At 41.2% G+C, this 14,018-nt stretch overlaps 1 pseudogene across 1 annotated transcript in view; it reads right to left on the bottom strand.

Moving 5' to 3' along the window:
• The window catches only part of LOC309791987 (protein Z-dependent protease inhibitor-like), a 128,336-nt pseudogene extending 116,069 nt beyond the window's left edge, over positions 1 to 12,267 (bottom strand). Inside the window, exon 1 of the transcript in view lies at positions 12,121 to 12,267. The product of the transcript in view is annotated as a protein Z-dependent protease inhibitor-like (transcript). The remainder of the gene's footprint in view (positions 1 to 12,120) is intronic.
• Positions 12,268 to 14,018: the final 1,751 nt, after the last annotated feature.

Genomic DNA, 14,018 nt, shown 5'->3' with positions numbered 1-14,018 from the left:
TGCCTTTGTCTGGATAAGGATCCAATAAATATTTGTTGAATATCTTCCTCAGAGATTTCATTGACCTGGGGAATGTCTGGTTTGCTACCTGTTCTTTGTGAACTTACAAGGGCAGTTCATCCAAGATACCATCAACTGGTCAACTTGGAAGTTCTGGACTAACAATAGCCTTGAATAGCAATAGCCAGTAACTGACATTTTGTGGCATTTTACCCCCAATACTCACTACTTCTCATAACTCCTTAATGATTGAAAGAGCTTTTTATCTCATTGTACTTGAGATAATGTTATGTTGACTTGAACATAAATTCAAATTTTCCTCCCATCCTTTTACACTTTATTTTTCCTGGTCACAATGTCTACAAATGTGTCAAACAGTTTTGCCACAGATGTACACTTCAGTTAACAGAAGGTGGTTGTTGTGGGGTATCAAGCCTTTCAAACTTTTTGGCCCAGATTCTTGTTTTTTTGTGTTCATAAGCAAGTCCATTTAGTTAGAGGCATGAAGAGGCTATGAAGAACCAATTATAGTGAAGACAAAGGCAGAGGAATACAGGCAGCCACAAATCATCCTATTTGTCCAGGTTTTTATTTCCTTGGGCTGTTTTGGGGGTTGTTTCTGTGAAACAGAAGAAGAGTTTGGCTCAGGAGCTGCAACTGGGAAAATGCCCGCCCTACTGTGTCGCCGTCTCCCTGTTGCTCCCTGGCAGGTAGGAGTCATAGACCTGGCTCCCTGCCTTGGCCTCTTTGTTCACAGCTCCCAGGAATCTACCTTTGTATCCCTTCCTTTCCCTTCCTTTTCCACACTGCCTGTGGCCCATGGCCTCAACCTGAGAGCTTATCCTGGCTGCCAATATGTAGTGTCAATGCCAGCTCGCTCTTTCTCACCCAGTGGCTTGAGGCCAGTTTCAATATGAAACTTTTCCCAGAGACACAGATCACCTCAGCACCTGTCAAAGCTTTTGTAGTTTGAGTTGCTGGGATGGGGGAGAGCCTCCAGATATACAGAAGGTACTACAATGGAAAGCTTTCTTTGCTCCTAGTTATTAGCTCCAAGAATTCTGGTCTATCAAGAAGATATGAGTGGAATTCTATAACTTTCTTTCTTATCTCCCCACCTCTTGAATCTACCTCTTCATGTTTATACTCAACTGTTGAATAATTCTTTTCAGACAGTTTATCATAGCCCCATGTTCAAGAGTTGGCCCCCTACTGCCTAATCTGTGAAATGTAAACACATCAGCTGTCAGCTCAGTGTTTATACTCCTCAGCTTTTCTACATCAAAAACACAAAGGATATAACAACTTGAAAGAAATTTACAATCAGCAAGTCTCTTCCCCTGAAAAGATAGCAGATTGAAACCCAAAGAGGTAAGGAGACTTGCTCAAGACCACACGGCTGTAAATGAAAAGCTTTTTTGGCAATGGAGGGAAGAGGTCAGACTTCCAGCCAAAGGTTCTTTCCCTTAAAGCACGCATGTCTCCTTAATCATAACCTAGTGAACAGAATATGGAAAGATATACAATTATCACTGAGCTATGTGTGCATATATGAGGAGCTGATGGTTGGAAGTTTGAGGCTTTGGAGTTTGTATACACACTGACAGTATTACCAAATACTAAAATCTATGGACTTTGGGGTCAGAAAGGCTATGTTTAATCCCAGCTGTCATTCATTAGCTGTCTAAATTATTGGACAAGTCGCTTAATCTCTCTGGTCATCAAAGTGCTCATTAGCGAGGTGGAGTTACGGTTTTCTTAAAAAAGTGTAGTGATGATTTGCCCAAGGAATAAAGAATTGCTAAAAATAAAAATGATCATTAAAATTATTCTACAGTGCTTACACAGCACTCCTGTCATCCAGGATAATGTGTTACCATCCCTCACATAACCTTTCTTTCCCACCTTCTTGCTACTTTTCTCCTCTTTGCCTTTGAATATACCGTTGTCTCAATATATCTGTCATTCCCCCAGTATGGCACCATTGTCTTGCTTACTTCATACATCATTCCATAAAACCCTGTTTAGCCAGAACCTTTGAAAGCACAACACAGTAGGTCAGTGGGAGAATATACCTACTGGTAGGTAGTTTATTTGTTACCTGTAAATTATGTGATTTTAGCAGTGTATCAATTAAGATTCTTTCAGTTTATTGACAGCAAACTGGACTTCAATTGATTAAATTCCTTCACTGTATTAATTTACTATTTACGTTGTAACAAATTTACCACAACTTTTAGTGGCTTAAAACAGTGCAAATTTATTCTCCTATAGTTCTGGAGGTCAGAAGACTGAAATGGGTATCACTGGGCTAAAATCAAGACATCAGCAAGGGTGTGCTCCTTCTGGAGGTTCTAGGAGAGAATTTGATGTTCTTGCCTTTTCTGGCTTCTAAAGTCTGTCTCTATGTCTTGGCTCATGGCTGCCAATCTTCAAAGCCAGCAATAGCCATTTGAGTCATCCTCATGTTACCATCTTCTGGTTTCCTCTCGTGTCTCCCTTTTCACTTATAAAGAACACCTGTGATCACGTTGGGCCCACCCAGATAAGATTATTCTTTTCCTGTCTCAAGGTCAGCTTAAGTCCCCTTTGCCACATAACCTAACATATTCACAGGTTTTGGAGTTTTAGGACATGGACATCTTTGGGGGCCATTATTCTGCCCATCACACTTATATATAACTCTTGGTTTAACTTCCTAGGTGTTGGTTCTATTTTTAGGCCTGCTGTTATGGTGGCCAGATATCTTCCAGCAGGTCCAGGTGTGCATCTCTCCAGCTTTGTGTATAGAAGAACATAATGAACACCTTTGTCTTACCATTCTCAGCAAAAATATTGACATTTACTTTGGTTAGGCCCACAAAGCCATGTGCTGAGGCATCACTGCTGTTAGTGAAAGATGTGCTGTTTGCTTAGGCTTGGACTGGATCTGAGAGCATGTGAAGAACAGATCAGTCATAACTGAACTGAGGAATTTGATGACAATTTTAAAACAAGGAGTGTTTACAAATGTGTATGCAAGTGTAGGAAAACCAAAAGGAAGAGCACATGTCTTATGGCCAGTAGAAGCAGGAGTTGTTAAGATCCCTGGGCCTGAAAGTGTGATGGAAGGGGATATTTACCAATACTTGGAGACAAAGGGGCCACATGAAGAGGGCCACCTGACAGGAGCCAAGACCCTTTAGAGGAGAGAGACAGCCAGCCTCTGATAACCCTGCAGGGAGGAAGCTGAAGAAATGTGAATCCTGATGTCTTCTCCCTCCACTCTCCTATCTGCTGTGCTCTCAAAGTTAGGGAGAGCTTGTAATGGAGCTCCTATAGGTCAGTGTAGGAGTGCACAGCAGGGTGGGAAGGTAAGAGAGTGGATCTGGAGAAGCAATGGAGACCCAGCTTAACCATCATACAGAAGTCAGAGCTGTTGTTGGAAGAAGAGGAAATGGTTGTTAAGGAGGCAAATGACAATACCCATTACAGGTGGACAGAAGAATCCAAACATCTTTGAATTAATTAAAGGTGCAAGAGAATCATATAGCCACTTTCCATCACATTGATTCAACCTTGTTAATGGGGTTTACTGTATATATGTTCTTTGGCTAGGAGGAGTGACAATTCTTTTGGCCATCTTCACATGTTCACTGAGTTTCACATTTAACATGTAAAATGTATTCTATATGGACTGAATGTATGTTAAGAATTTTCTAGAACAGGTCTGAAAAGAATAAAGGAAGTGGTCACCATTGCCATTTCCCACAAGAAAGTCTGGTCTGAAGTGCAGGGGATGAGGCCTCTGAACATGGTCCCCTATGAGCAAGTGGAACTAGACTGAGCACAGAGGAAAAGAAAAAAAGCCGTGTGGCTGACAGGGTCTGGGTGTCCGGCCGGGTGTCAGGCCTCTGCCTCTGAGGTGGGAGAGCCAAGTTCAGGACATTGGTCCACCAGAAACCTCCTGGCTCCACATAATATCAAATGGGAAGAGCTCTCCCAGAGATCTCCATCTCCACGCTAAGACCCAGCTCCACTCAATAGCTGAAAACATCCACTCAAAGACCAGCAAGCTAAGTGCTGGACACTGTATGCCAAGCAACTAGCAAGACAGGAACACAACACAACCCCACCCATTATCAGAGAGGCTGCCTAATATCATAAGGCCACAGACACCCCCAAACACACTACCAGACGTGGTTCTGCCCAGCAGAAAGAAAAGATACAGTCTCATCCACCAGAACACAGGAACCAGTCTCCTCCACCAGGAAGCCTGACAAAACCCACTGAACCAACTTTAGCCACTGGAGGCAGACACCAAAAACAATGGGAACTATGAACCTGCAACCTACTAAAAGGAGACTCAAACACAGTAAGTTAAGCAAAATGAGAAGTCAGAGAAACACACAGCAGATGATTGAGCAAGGTAAAAACCCACCAGACCAAACAAATGAAGAGGAAATAGGCAGTCTACCTGAAAAAGAATTCAGAGTAATGATAGTAAGGATGATACAAAATCTTGAAAATAGAATGGAGAAAATACAAGAAACGTTTAACAAGGCCTTAGAAGAAATAAAGAGCAAAGAAAGAATGATGAATGACACAAAAAAGGAAATTAAAAATTCTCTAGAAGAAATCAATAGAAGAATAACTTAGGCAGAAGAATGAATAAGTGACCTGGAAGACAAAATAGTGGAAATAACTACAACACAGCAAAATAAAGAAAAAAGAATGAAATGAATTGAGGACAGTCTCAGAGACCTCTGGGACAACATTAAACACACCAACATTCGAATTATAGGGGTAACAGAAGAGGAAAAAAAAGAGATTGAGAAAATATTTGAAGAGATTATAGCTGAAAACATCCCTAATATGGGAAAGGAAATAGTCAATCAAGTCCAGGAAGCACAGAGAGTCCCACACCGGATAAAAACAAGGAGATACTCACCAAGACACATATTAATCAAACTATCAAAAATTAAATACAAAGAAAAAACATTAAACGCAGCAAGGGAAAAGCAACAAATAACATACAAGGGATTCCCCATGAGGTTACCAGCTGATCTTTCAGGAGAAACTCTGTAAGAAGAAGGGAGTGGCAGGATATATTTAAAGTGATGAAAGGGAAAAACCTACAAGCAAGATTACTCTACCCAGCAAGAATCTCATTCAGATTTGAGGGAGAAATTAAAACCTTTAGAGACAAGCAAAAGCTAAGAGAATTCAGCACCACCAAAGCAGCTTTACAACAAATGCTAAAGGAACTTCTCTAGGAAGACACAAGAGAAGGAAAAGACCTACAATAACAAACCCAAAACAATTAAGAAAATGGTAATAGGAACATACATATCGATAATTACCTTAAATGTAAATGGATAAAATGCTCAAACCAAAAGACATAGACTTGCTAAATGGATACCAAAACAAGACCTGTATATATGCTGTGTACAAGAGACCCACTTCAGACCTAGGGACACATACAGACTGAAAGTGAGGGGATGGAAAAAGATATTCCATGCACATGGAAATCAAAAGAAAGCTGGAGTAGCAATTCTCATTTCAGACAAAATAGACTTTAAAATAAAGATGATTACAAGAGACAAAGAAAGCCACTACATAATGATCAAGGGATCAATCCAAGAAGAAGATATAACAATTGTAAATATTTATGCACCCAACAGTGGAGCACTTCAATACATAAGGCAAATACTAACAGCCATAAAAGGGGAAATCGACAGTAACACACTCATAGTAGGGGACTTTAACACCCCACTTTCACCAATGGACAGATCATCCAAAATGAAAATAAATAAGGAAACACAAGCTTTAAATGATGCATTAAACAATATGGACTTAGTTGATATTTATAGGACATTCCATCCAAAAACAACAGAATACACATTCTTCTCAAGTGCTCATGGAACATTCTCCAGGATAGATCATATCTTGGGTCACAAATCAAGCCTTGGTAAATTTAAGAAAATTGAAATCATACCGAGTATCTTTTCTGACCACAATACTATGAGAGTAGATATCAATTACAGGGAAAAATCTGTAAAAAATACAAACACATGGAGGCTAAACAATACACTACTTAATAACCAAGAGATCACTGAAGAAATCAAAGAGGAAATCAAAAAATACCTAGAAACAAATGACAATGAAAACACAACGATCCAAAACCTATGGGATGCAGCAAATGCAGTTCTAAGAGGGAAGTTTATAGCAATAAAATCCTACTGCAAGAACCAAGAAACATCTCAAACAAAATAACTTTACATCTAAAGCAATTACAGAAAGAAGAACAAAAAAACTCCAAAGTTAGCAGAAGGAAAGAAATCATGACAATCAGATCAGATAAATGAAAAAGAAATGAAGGAAATGATAACAAAGATAACAAAGATCAATAAAACTAAAAGCTTGTTCTTTGAGAAGATAAACAAAATTGATAAACCATTAGCCAGACTCATCAAGATAAAAAGGGAGAAGACTCAAATCAATAGACTTAAAAATGAAAAAGGAGAAGTAACAACTGACACTGCAGAAATAAAAAAATCATGAGAGATTACTACAAGCAACTATATGCCAATAAAATGGAGAACCTGGAAGAAATGGACAGATTCTTAGAAAAGCACAACCTTCCGCGACTGAACCAGGAAGAAAGAGAAAATATAAACAGACCAATCACAAGCACTGAAATTGAGACTGTGATTAAAACTCTTCCAACAAACAAAAGCCCAGGACCAGATGGCTTCACAGGCAAATTCTATCAAACATTTAGAGAAGAGCTAACACCTATCCTTCTCAAACTTTCGAAAATATGGCAGAGGGAGAAACACTCCCAAACTCATTCTACAAGGCCACCATCACCCTGATACCAAAACCAGACAAAGATGTCAGAAAGAAAGAAAACTACAGGCCAATATCACTGATGAATATAGATGCAAAAATCCTCAACAAAATACTAGCAAACAGAATCCAACAGCATATTCAAAGCATCATACACTATGATCAAGTGGGATTTATCCTAGAAATGCAAGGATTCTTCAATATATGCAAATCAATCAATGTGATATAACATTTTAAAAAATTGAAGGAGAAAAACCATATGATCATCTCAATAGATGCAGAGAAAGCTTTTGACAAAATTCAACATGCATTTATGATAAAAACTCTCCAGAGAGTAGGCATACAGGGAACTTACCTCAACATAATAAAACCCATATATGACAAACATGCAGCCAACATCGTTCTCAGTGGTGAAAAACAGAAACCATTTCCTCTAAGGTCAAGAACAAGACAAGGTGGTCCACTCCCACCACTATTATTCAACATAGTTGTCAAAGTCTTAGCCACAGCAATCAGAGAAGAAAAAGAAATAAAAGGAATTCAAATTGGAAAAGAAGATATAAAACTGTCACTGTTTGCAGATGACATGATATTATACATAGTGAGTCCTAAAGACACTACCAGAAAACTACTAGAGCTAATCAATGAATTTGGTAAGTAGCAGGATACAAAATTAATGCACAGAAATCTCTAGCATTCCTATACACCAAAGATGAAAAGTCTGAAAGAGATATTAAGGAAACACTCCCATTTACCAGTGCAACAAAAAGAATAAAATACCTAGGGAATAAACCTACCTAAGGAGACAAAGACGTGTAGGTAGAAAACTATAAGACATTGATGAAAGAAATTAAAGATGATACAAATGGAGAGATATACCATGTTCTTGGACTGGAAGAATCAACATTGTGAAAATGACTCTACTACCCAAAGCAATCTACAGAGTCAGTGCAATCCCTATCAAACTACCAATGGCATTTTTCATAGAACCAGAACAAAAAATTTCACAATTTGTATGGAAACACAAAAGACCATGAATAGCCAAAGCAATCTTGAGAAAGGAAAAGGGAGCTGGAGGAATCAGGCTCCCTAACTTCAGACTATACTACAAAGCTACAGTAATCAAGACAGTATGGTATTGGCATGAAAACAGAAAGATAGATCAATGAAACAGGATAGAAAGCCCAGAGATAAACCCATGCACATATGGTCACCTTATCTTTGATAAAGGAAGCAAGAATATACAGTGGAGAAAAGATAGCCTCTTCAATAAGTGATGCTGGGAAAACTGGACAGGTACATGTAAAAGTATGAAATTAGAACACTCCCTAACACCATAGACAAAAATAAACTCAAAATGGATTAAAGACCTAAATGTAAGGCCAGACACTATCAAACTCTTAGAGGAAAACATAGGCAGAACACTCTATGGCATAAATCACAGCAATATCCTTTTTGACCCACATCCTAGAGAAATTAAAACAAAAGTAAACAAATGGGACCTAATGAAACTTAAAACCTTTGCACATCAAAGGAAACCATAAACAAGATGAAAAGACAACCCTCAGAATGGGAGAAAATATTTGCAAATGAAGCAACTGACAAAGGATTAATCTCCAAAATTTACAAGCAGCACATGCAGCTCAATATCAAAAAAACAAACAACCCAATCCAAAAATGGGCAGAAGACCTAAGTAGACATTTCTCCAAAGATAATATACAGTTTGCCAACAAACACATGAAAGGATGCTCAACATCACTAATCATTAGTGAAATGGAAATCAGAACTACAATGCGGTATCACCTCACACCAGTCAGAATGGCCATCAGCAAAAAATCTACAAACAGGGCTTCCCTGGTGGCGCAGTGGTTGAGAGTCCACCTGCCGATGCAGGGGACATGGGTTCGTGCCATGGTCCGGGAAGATCCCACATGCCGCGGAGCAGCTGGGCCCGTGAGCCGTGGCCACTGAGCCTGCGCATACGGAGCCTGTGCTCCGCGACGGGAGAGGCCACAATGGTGAGAGGCCCGCATACCGCAAAAAAAAAGAAAAAAAAAGTAAGTTCATTAAATACTTGCTCTGTTCAAACCAACGTGGTAGGCATTGGTAGGGGGACTTGTGGAAGGTTAGGGTTAGGGATATCAAAGCTGTCCCACATCAAATCTGTGATAAGAGTACCATGCAAATTCATTCAAACCTCCAAGGCCTTTCTTCACTCTTTTTACTTCTTTCCGGATTAACTTGACCTTTCTGCTCTTGATCCCTCCATGCCAACCTCAACTGTTCCCTGCTCAGTTAAGACTTTCATGAATGACCCACCACCCAGCATAGTTAAATAGCTCCTAAGCATGTGCTCCATAATATGATATAAATATGAAAATGATAAAACTTACTACATTATTGTAACCTTGCTTAGGTGTTTATCTTCTAGGTAGACTTACAGCTGTTTAGAGCCAGAGTCTTATTTTTCTCTCAGAGAAGTTTTGTGGTCCACAGGGACCCTGGAGGGCCTTCTGAGTGCCTTCCTGCTGGGGTGATAGGATAAAGTTTGTTAATAATAACAGAGAAGGGCTTCCCTGGTGGCGCAGTGGTTGAGAGTCCGCCTGCCGATGCAGGGGACACGGGTTCGTGCCCCGGTCTGGGAAGATCCCACATGCCGTGGAGCAGCTGGGCCGGTGAGCCATGGCCGCTGAGCCTGCACGTCCGGAGCCTGTGCTCCGCAATGGGAGAGGCCACATCAGTGAGAGGCCCGCGTACAGCAAAAAAAAATAATAATAATAATAACAGAGAAATGTGGTGGAATAATTTTCAAAAATAGCAATCAACATTGCCCACACCCCATACACATTTCTTCTGTTTGTCCTTCCTTTCAGTTCAAGAAGCACTTGATGTTTCTGTACTGATTCACTTAGCTATGGGTCCAGGGAGAATGTTACAGGCAAAATGTAAGAGCTGGGGAGAAATGCAAGCCTATGGGTCAGATGCTGAGACCTTCAGTGAGGTGAAGTGTGATCAGAAGGTCAGTAGAGATCAGTAATAAGGTGAGCTTGAGAGTGGGATAGTGATACCATTGGTCTCAGAGGCACAGTAATGTTACTAGAAAGTGGAGGAGAAATAGTTTGGAGGTAGCACTGGCAATGAAAAGAAAGCCAAGCTCCACATTTCAGGTCATGGGCTTCTTTTCTACGCAGACATGTGAACGGTTTTCAACTTCCACTTGTGTTGCTACTCTCCTCCTCTGTTCTGAGAGGCACTATAGGTGTCAAAGCAGATAGGGTTATTTTCCCCCGTAAATTCTCCAGTGGGCACTTACCCATTGCCTGGTCCCTTCCTTCTCCTGTACTTTGCTCACCAGATGTGTACGCCAACATGAGACAGTCAGTAGGCTTCTCACTCTTCTATTTTGCTATTTATTCCTGCAGGGAGGAGGAAAGTAGAGAGGAAAGCATCGTTATTCTTCCTGCTGGCAGTTCTCATCCAAGAGATAGTCAAGAAAGCTGGGCTATCCATGCCCAGTTTCTCTTTCCAAATTCGTCAGTCAGTTAAGTTCTCTCTTCCAAACCACACTAGTGAAGGGTAAGAGAAAAAAACATGAAGAGAGGTCTAGAGTGTCACTTTAGCTCAGCTCCTTCCATGTGAAAGAAGAGCTCTCAGGCTTCTCTGGTGGCACAGTGGTTAAGCATCTGCCTGCCAATGCAAGGGACATGTATTCAAGCCCTGGTCCGGGAAGATCCCACATTCTGCAGAGCAACTAAGCCTGTGCGCTACAACTATGGAGCCTGTGCTCTAGAGCCCACGAGCCACAACTACTGAGCCCGTGTGCCACATCTACTGAAGCCCACACGCCTAGAGCTCGTTCTCTGCAACAAGAGAAGCCACCGCAATGAGAAGCCTGTGCACAGCAATGAAAAGTAAATCCTGCTTGCCACAACTAGAGAAAGCCGCACACAGCAACAAAGAACAAAAAGCAGCCAAAAGTAAATAAATAAATTTATTTAAAAAAAATAAAGAAGAGCTCCCTCCTGTAGTGGATGCTCTGATGTGCCACCCAGATCTCCTGAAGGACCGAGGCACCATTCCCCCCAGCTTCCAGCACTGTTGTCTGCTGAAGCACCATGGCTGGACCCCTCCCCAGGGGTTGTCTTCCTGCCTAGGGAGTTGCCTTGTCTAAGGTTATGTTGTCTTTCCAGGGCCAGCTCTCATCCAGTGAATGTTTGATGTATAAGACAAAGGCCTCCACAGCATCAGAGCTCCCTACAGGGCTGGTAGGTTGCTTTGTGGCAGCTCTCTAGCAGTTCAACTTCTGTCTTTCCATGCTGCCCTCACTCCTTCACAGTTGTTGCTGACAACACTCCCTAGATAGCTTTCTGCTTGCAAATCTATGTCTCACAATCCATTTCTCAGGGAACCCAACCTATGATATTTTCTACTTCAGTAGTTTTTATATCAGAAAATGTGATTATCCTCTCTGGCTCTCTATCTGTCTGTCACTGTCTCTCTGTCTCTCAGGTCAGAGCTCATTCAGTCCATTCTTGGATTTTCCACACTGAATGCAACTAAGATGCTTTCATAGAGGAAGGAAATGTTATGAGCTCTAGTTTCTCTTCCTCCTCCTCCAATATCAGGAAACATCCAAAATCAAGGCCCTAACATTTTAAAGGAGGAGGAGTATTCTATAATGACATCCTTTGGAAGAAGACAAGGAGTATTTGTAAACAGGCCTCTCTCCAGCTTCCATCTTTCTGTAGATACCGGGACACAGAGGTTGATTGATAAGCAAATCAGGAAATCTTGTGCCTCTAAGCTGCTGTGAGTCCTGAGTGACCATTTTTCATAGGTGGGATTTATTCAGTCAACATGGACACTCACAGCACACCCCAGCACAGGTGTATCTGCATCCCTGGTTACCACATTACCCCACAGGAAATTCCATTTTAATATTGCATAATGAAAGTGTATGTTACACTTCAATACATGAGATGCATAAACCTAACATCCCTAAACCATCAATTGGAGGTGGCTAATATATTTGCTCTAAAATGATAAGGGTAGCTTGCAACACACTATGTAGCTATTAACTCTAAACTTCTTGCATTTTGCCACCAACTCCTCTCAGGGTCCCATCAGTACCGAGAAATGAAAACAGTGGGGTGACCTGACATGGAGCTACCCTGGCGGGACTTTGCTATTTCCAGATGTTTTAAAGTGTCCCCAGGATCCCAACCTCATCTTAATTTTCTCACGTCCCTGGGTCCTCACAATAGCTGATCGAGGTAGGGTTTATTCACCCAGACAAACAGCTCGTAAAGCTCTTCCAAAGGCCTGTGAAGCTGCTCTTGAACCCTTAGCTGTCTTGATAGCTCTTCATCCGCACTAACTGTGGGGACCTTGGCTGGAGCCACCCTCTTGTCCCTTTCAAAACATGTTTCCCTCATTATCAGGCATGAGACTTGCCCTTCCCTTCTTTCCCTTCCTTGATTGGCTCTGTAACAGAAAGGAGTTGGAACGGTGGCCAGATTCCACCTGATAAAGCTAAGAAAATGTTTCACTTACAGTAGCCCCAGTCTGCTCTATATCCATCCTATGTTCTCTTCAATTTCTTTCTCTAGCAGTGGGCTCTACATCTCTAAACACAAAACATTCCCTTGCCCTTTTGGAAAGTAATTAAGAAATTAGTCAATTCTACCTCTGCCTCTCCACATTCTTAAGCCTGTTCTAAAGCACAGGTGCAGTGTTATCATTGATGGAAGGTCTGTTTGAGCCCAAATATTGGGCTTCGGAGGTATCATATTGACCTCAAGAACTGCTGGGATTCAATCATCATTTTACCAGTATCTTTGTAGAGGTTAATATATGGCTGTATAGGTTGTTAAAATGTTGAATAATTTCCATTACAATTGGTAAGTGGTGATATGCTGCATCCCTTCCCCAGGTTTGATCTTCTTTACCTGCCTAGCAGCCTAGCCAGGCTCGCCCTAGACTGCCCCCTCCCAACCTTCCTATAATACAACAACTAGAGTATTAATGCCCGGAGTAGCAGAGGGGCGCTGAGGAGCTGTTCCAGTGCTGCTGCTGGTATCCACTTGTAGTGGGTTGAGTAGTGTTTCCCCTCAACATTCATGTCCACCTGTACCTCAGAATGTGAAGGGTTTTGTAGATGTAATTAATTATGTTAAGACGAAGTCATACTGGAACAGAGTGGGCCCTAAATCCAAATATTGGTGTCCTTATAAGAAGAGAAGAGAACACACAGAAACACATACAAGGAAGAGGCCATGTGGAGACAGAGGCAGAGATTGGAGTGACGAAGCCACAAGCCAAGGAACGTCAAAAATTGTCAGGAGTCACCAGAAGCTAGGAAGAAGTAAGAAAGGATTCAGGAGAAGCATGGCCCTGCAAACACCTTGATTTTGGACTTCTACCCTACAGAACTCCAACAGAATAAGTTTCTGTTTTGTTAAGCTACCAAGTTTGTGGTGATTTATTATAGCAGCTCTAGGAAAATAATACACCACTCTAACCGATTAATGCCTATGTCATATCAGTTATGAAATATTATGAATTTCCACCCCATGTTGTATGATCTAGTCAATATTTCAAGATGTCTATGTTTTTACTCATAGGCCAGTTTATCATTAGGGTCAGTAGACTGGCAGACTTCAACACAAATTTCCTTTGATTCACTATTTGGCTGGTACATCTAGCCAAGGATGTCACATTCTAGTTTGTTTTAATGGATTCTCCCATCTTCTTCCAGTTCTATCACATCCAGTAGGAATTCCCATTACCATTTCGTAGAAAGGATTTTTATCCTGTTGTATTGCTCTTCTAGTAATCTAATGCTCATCCTAAGTAATGCTAAAATGATGAGAGAGAAACACGTGGCTCTAGATTCTGGGTGCTACTAAGCACATGGTGTAATATACATGGCCCCAGATTGCCCAGTTCCTGAGCCCCAACTGTGATGGAGCTGAGTTCTTCAATGTCCTGGCTCAGAGGGGATCTTGAAATGGCCCTGCTCAGCACCTCACTGGGTCATGAGGACTTTTTTCCCCCAATACCATTAAGTCAGTAGTTTTAAAAGACTCATAGGTGTCCTAGAAATTACAAGGGAAGTATATCTTCGGGGGTGGATTGGCATCAATTCGTTTGATGATTACCAGGAAAGTTTTACATATAGTCAAAA

This window comes from Mesoplodon mirus (genome assembly GCF_964341445.2).
Source record: "Mesoplodon mirus genome assembly, chromosome: 16".
Lineage (NCBI taxonomy): Eukaryota > Metazoa > Chordata > Mammalia > Artiodactyla > Ziphiidae > Mesoplodon > Mesoplodon mirus.
This window is presented reverse-complemented; position numbering and strand designations above follow the sequence as displayed.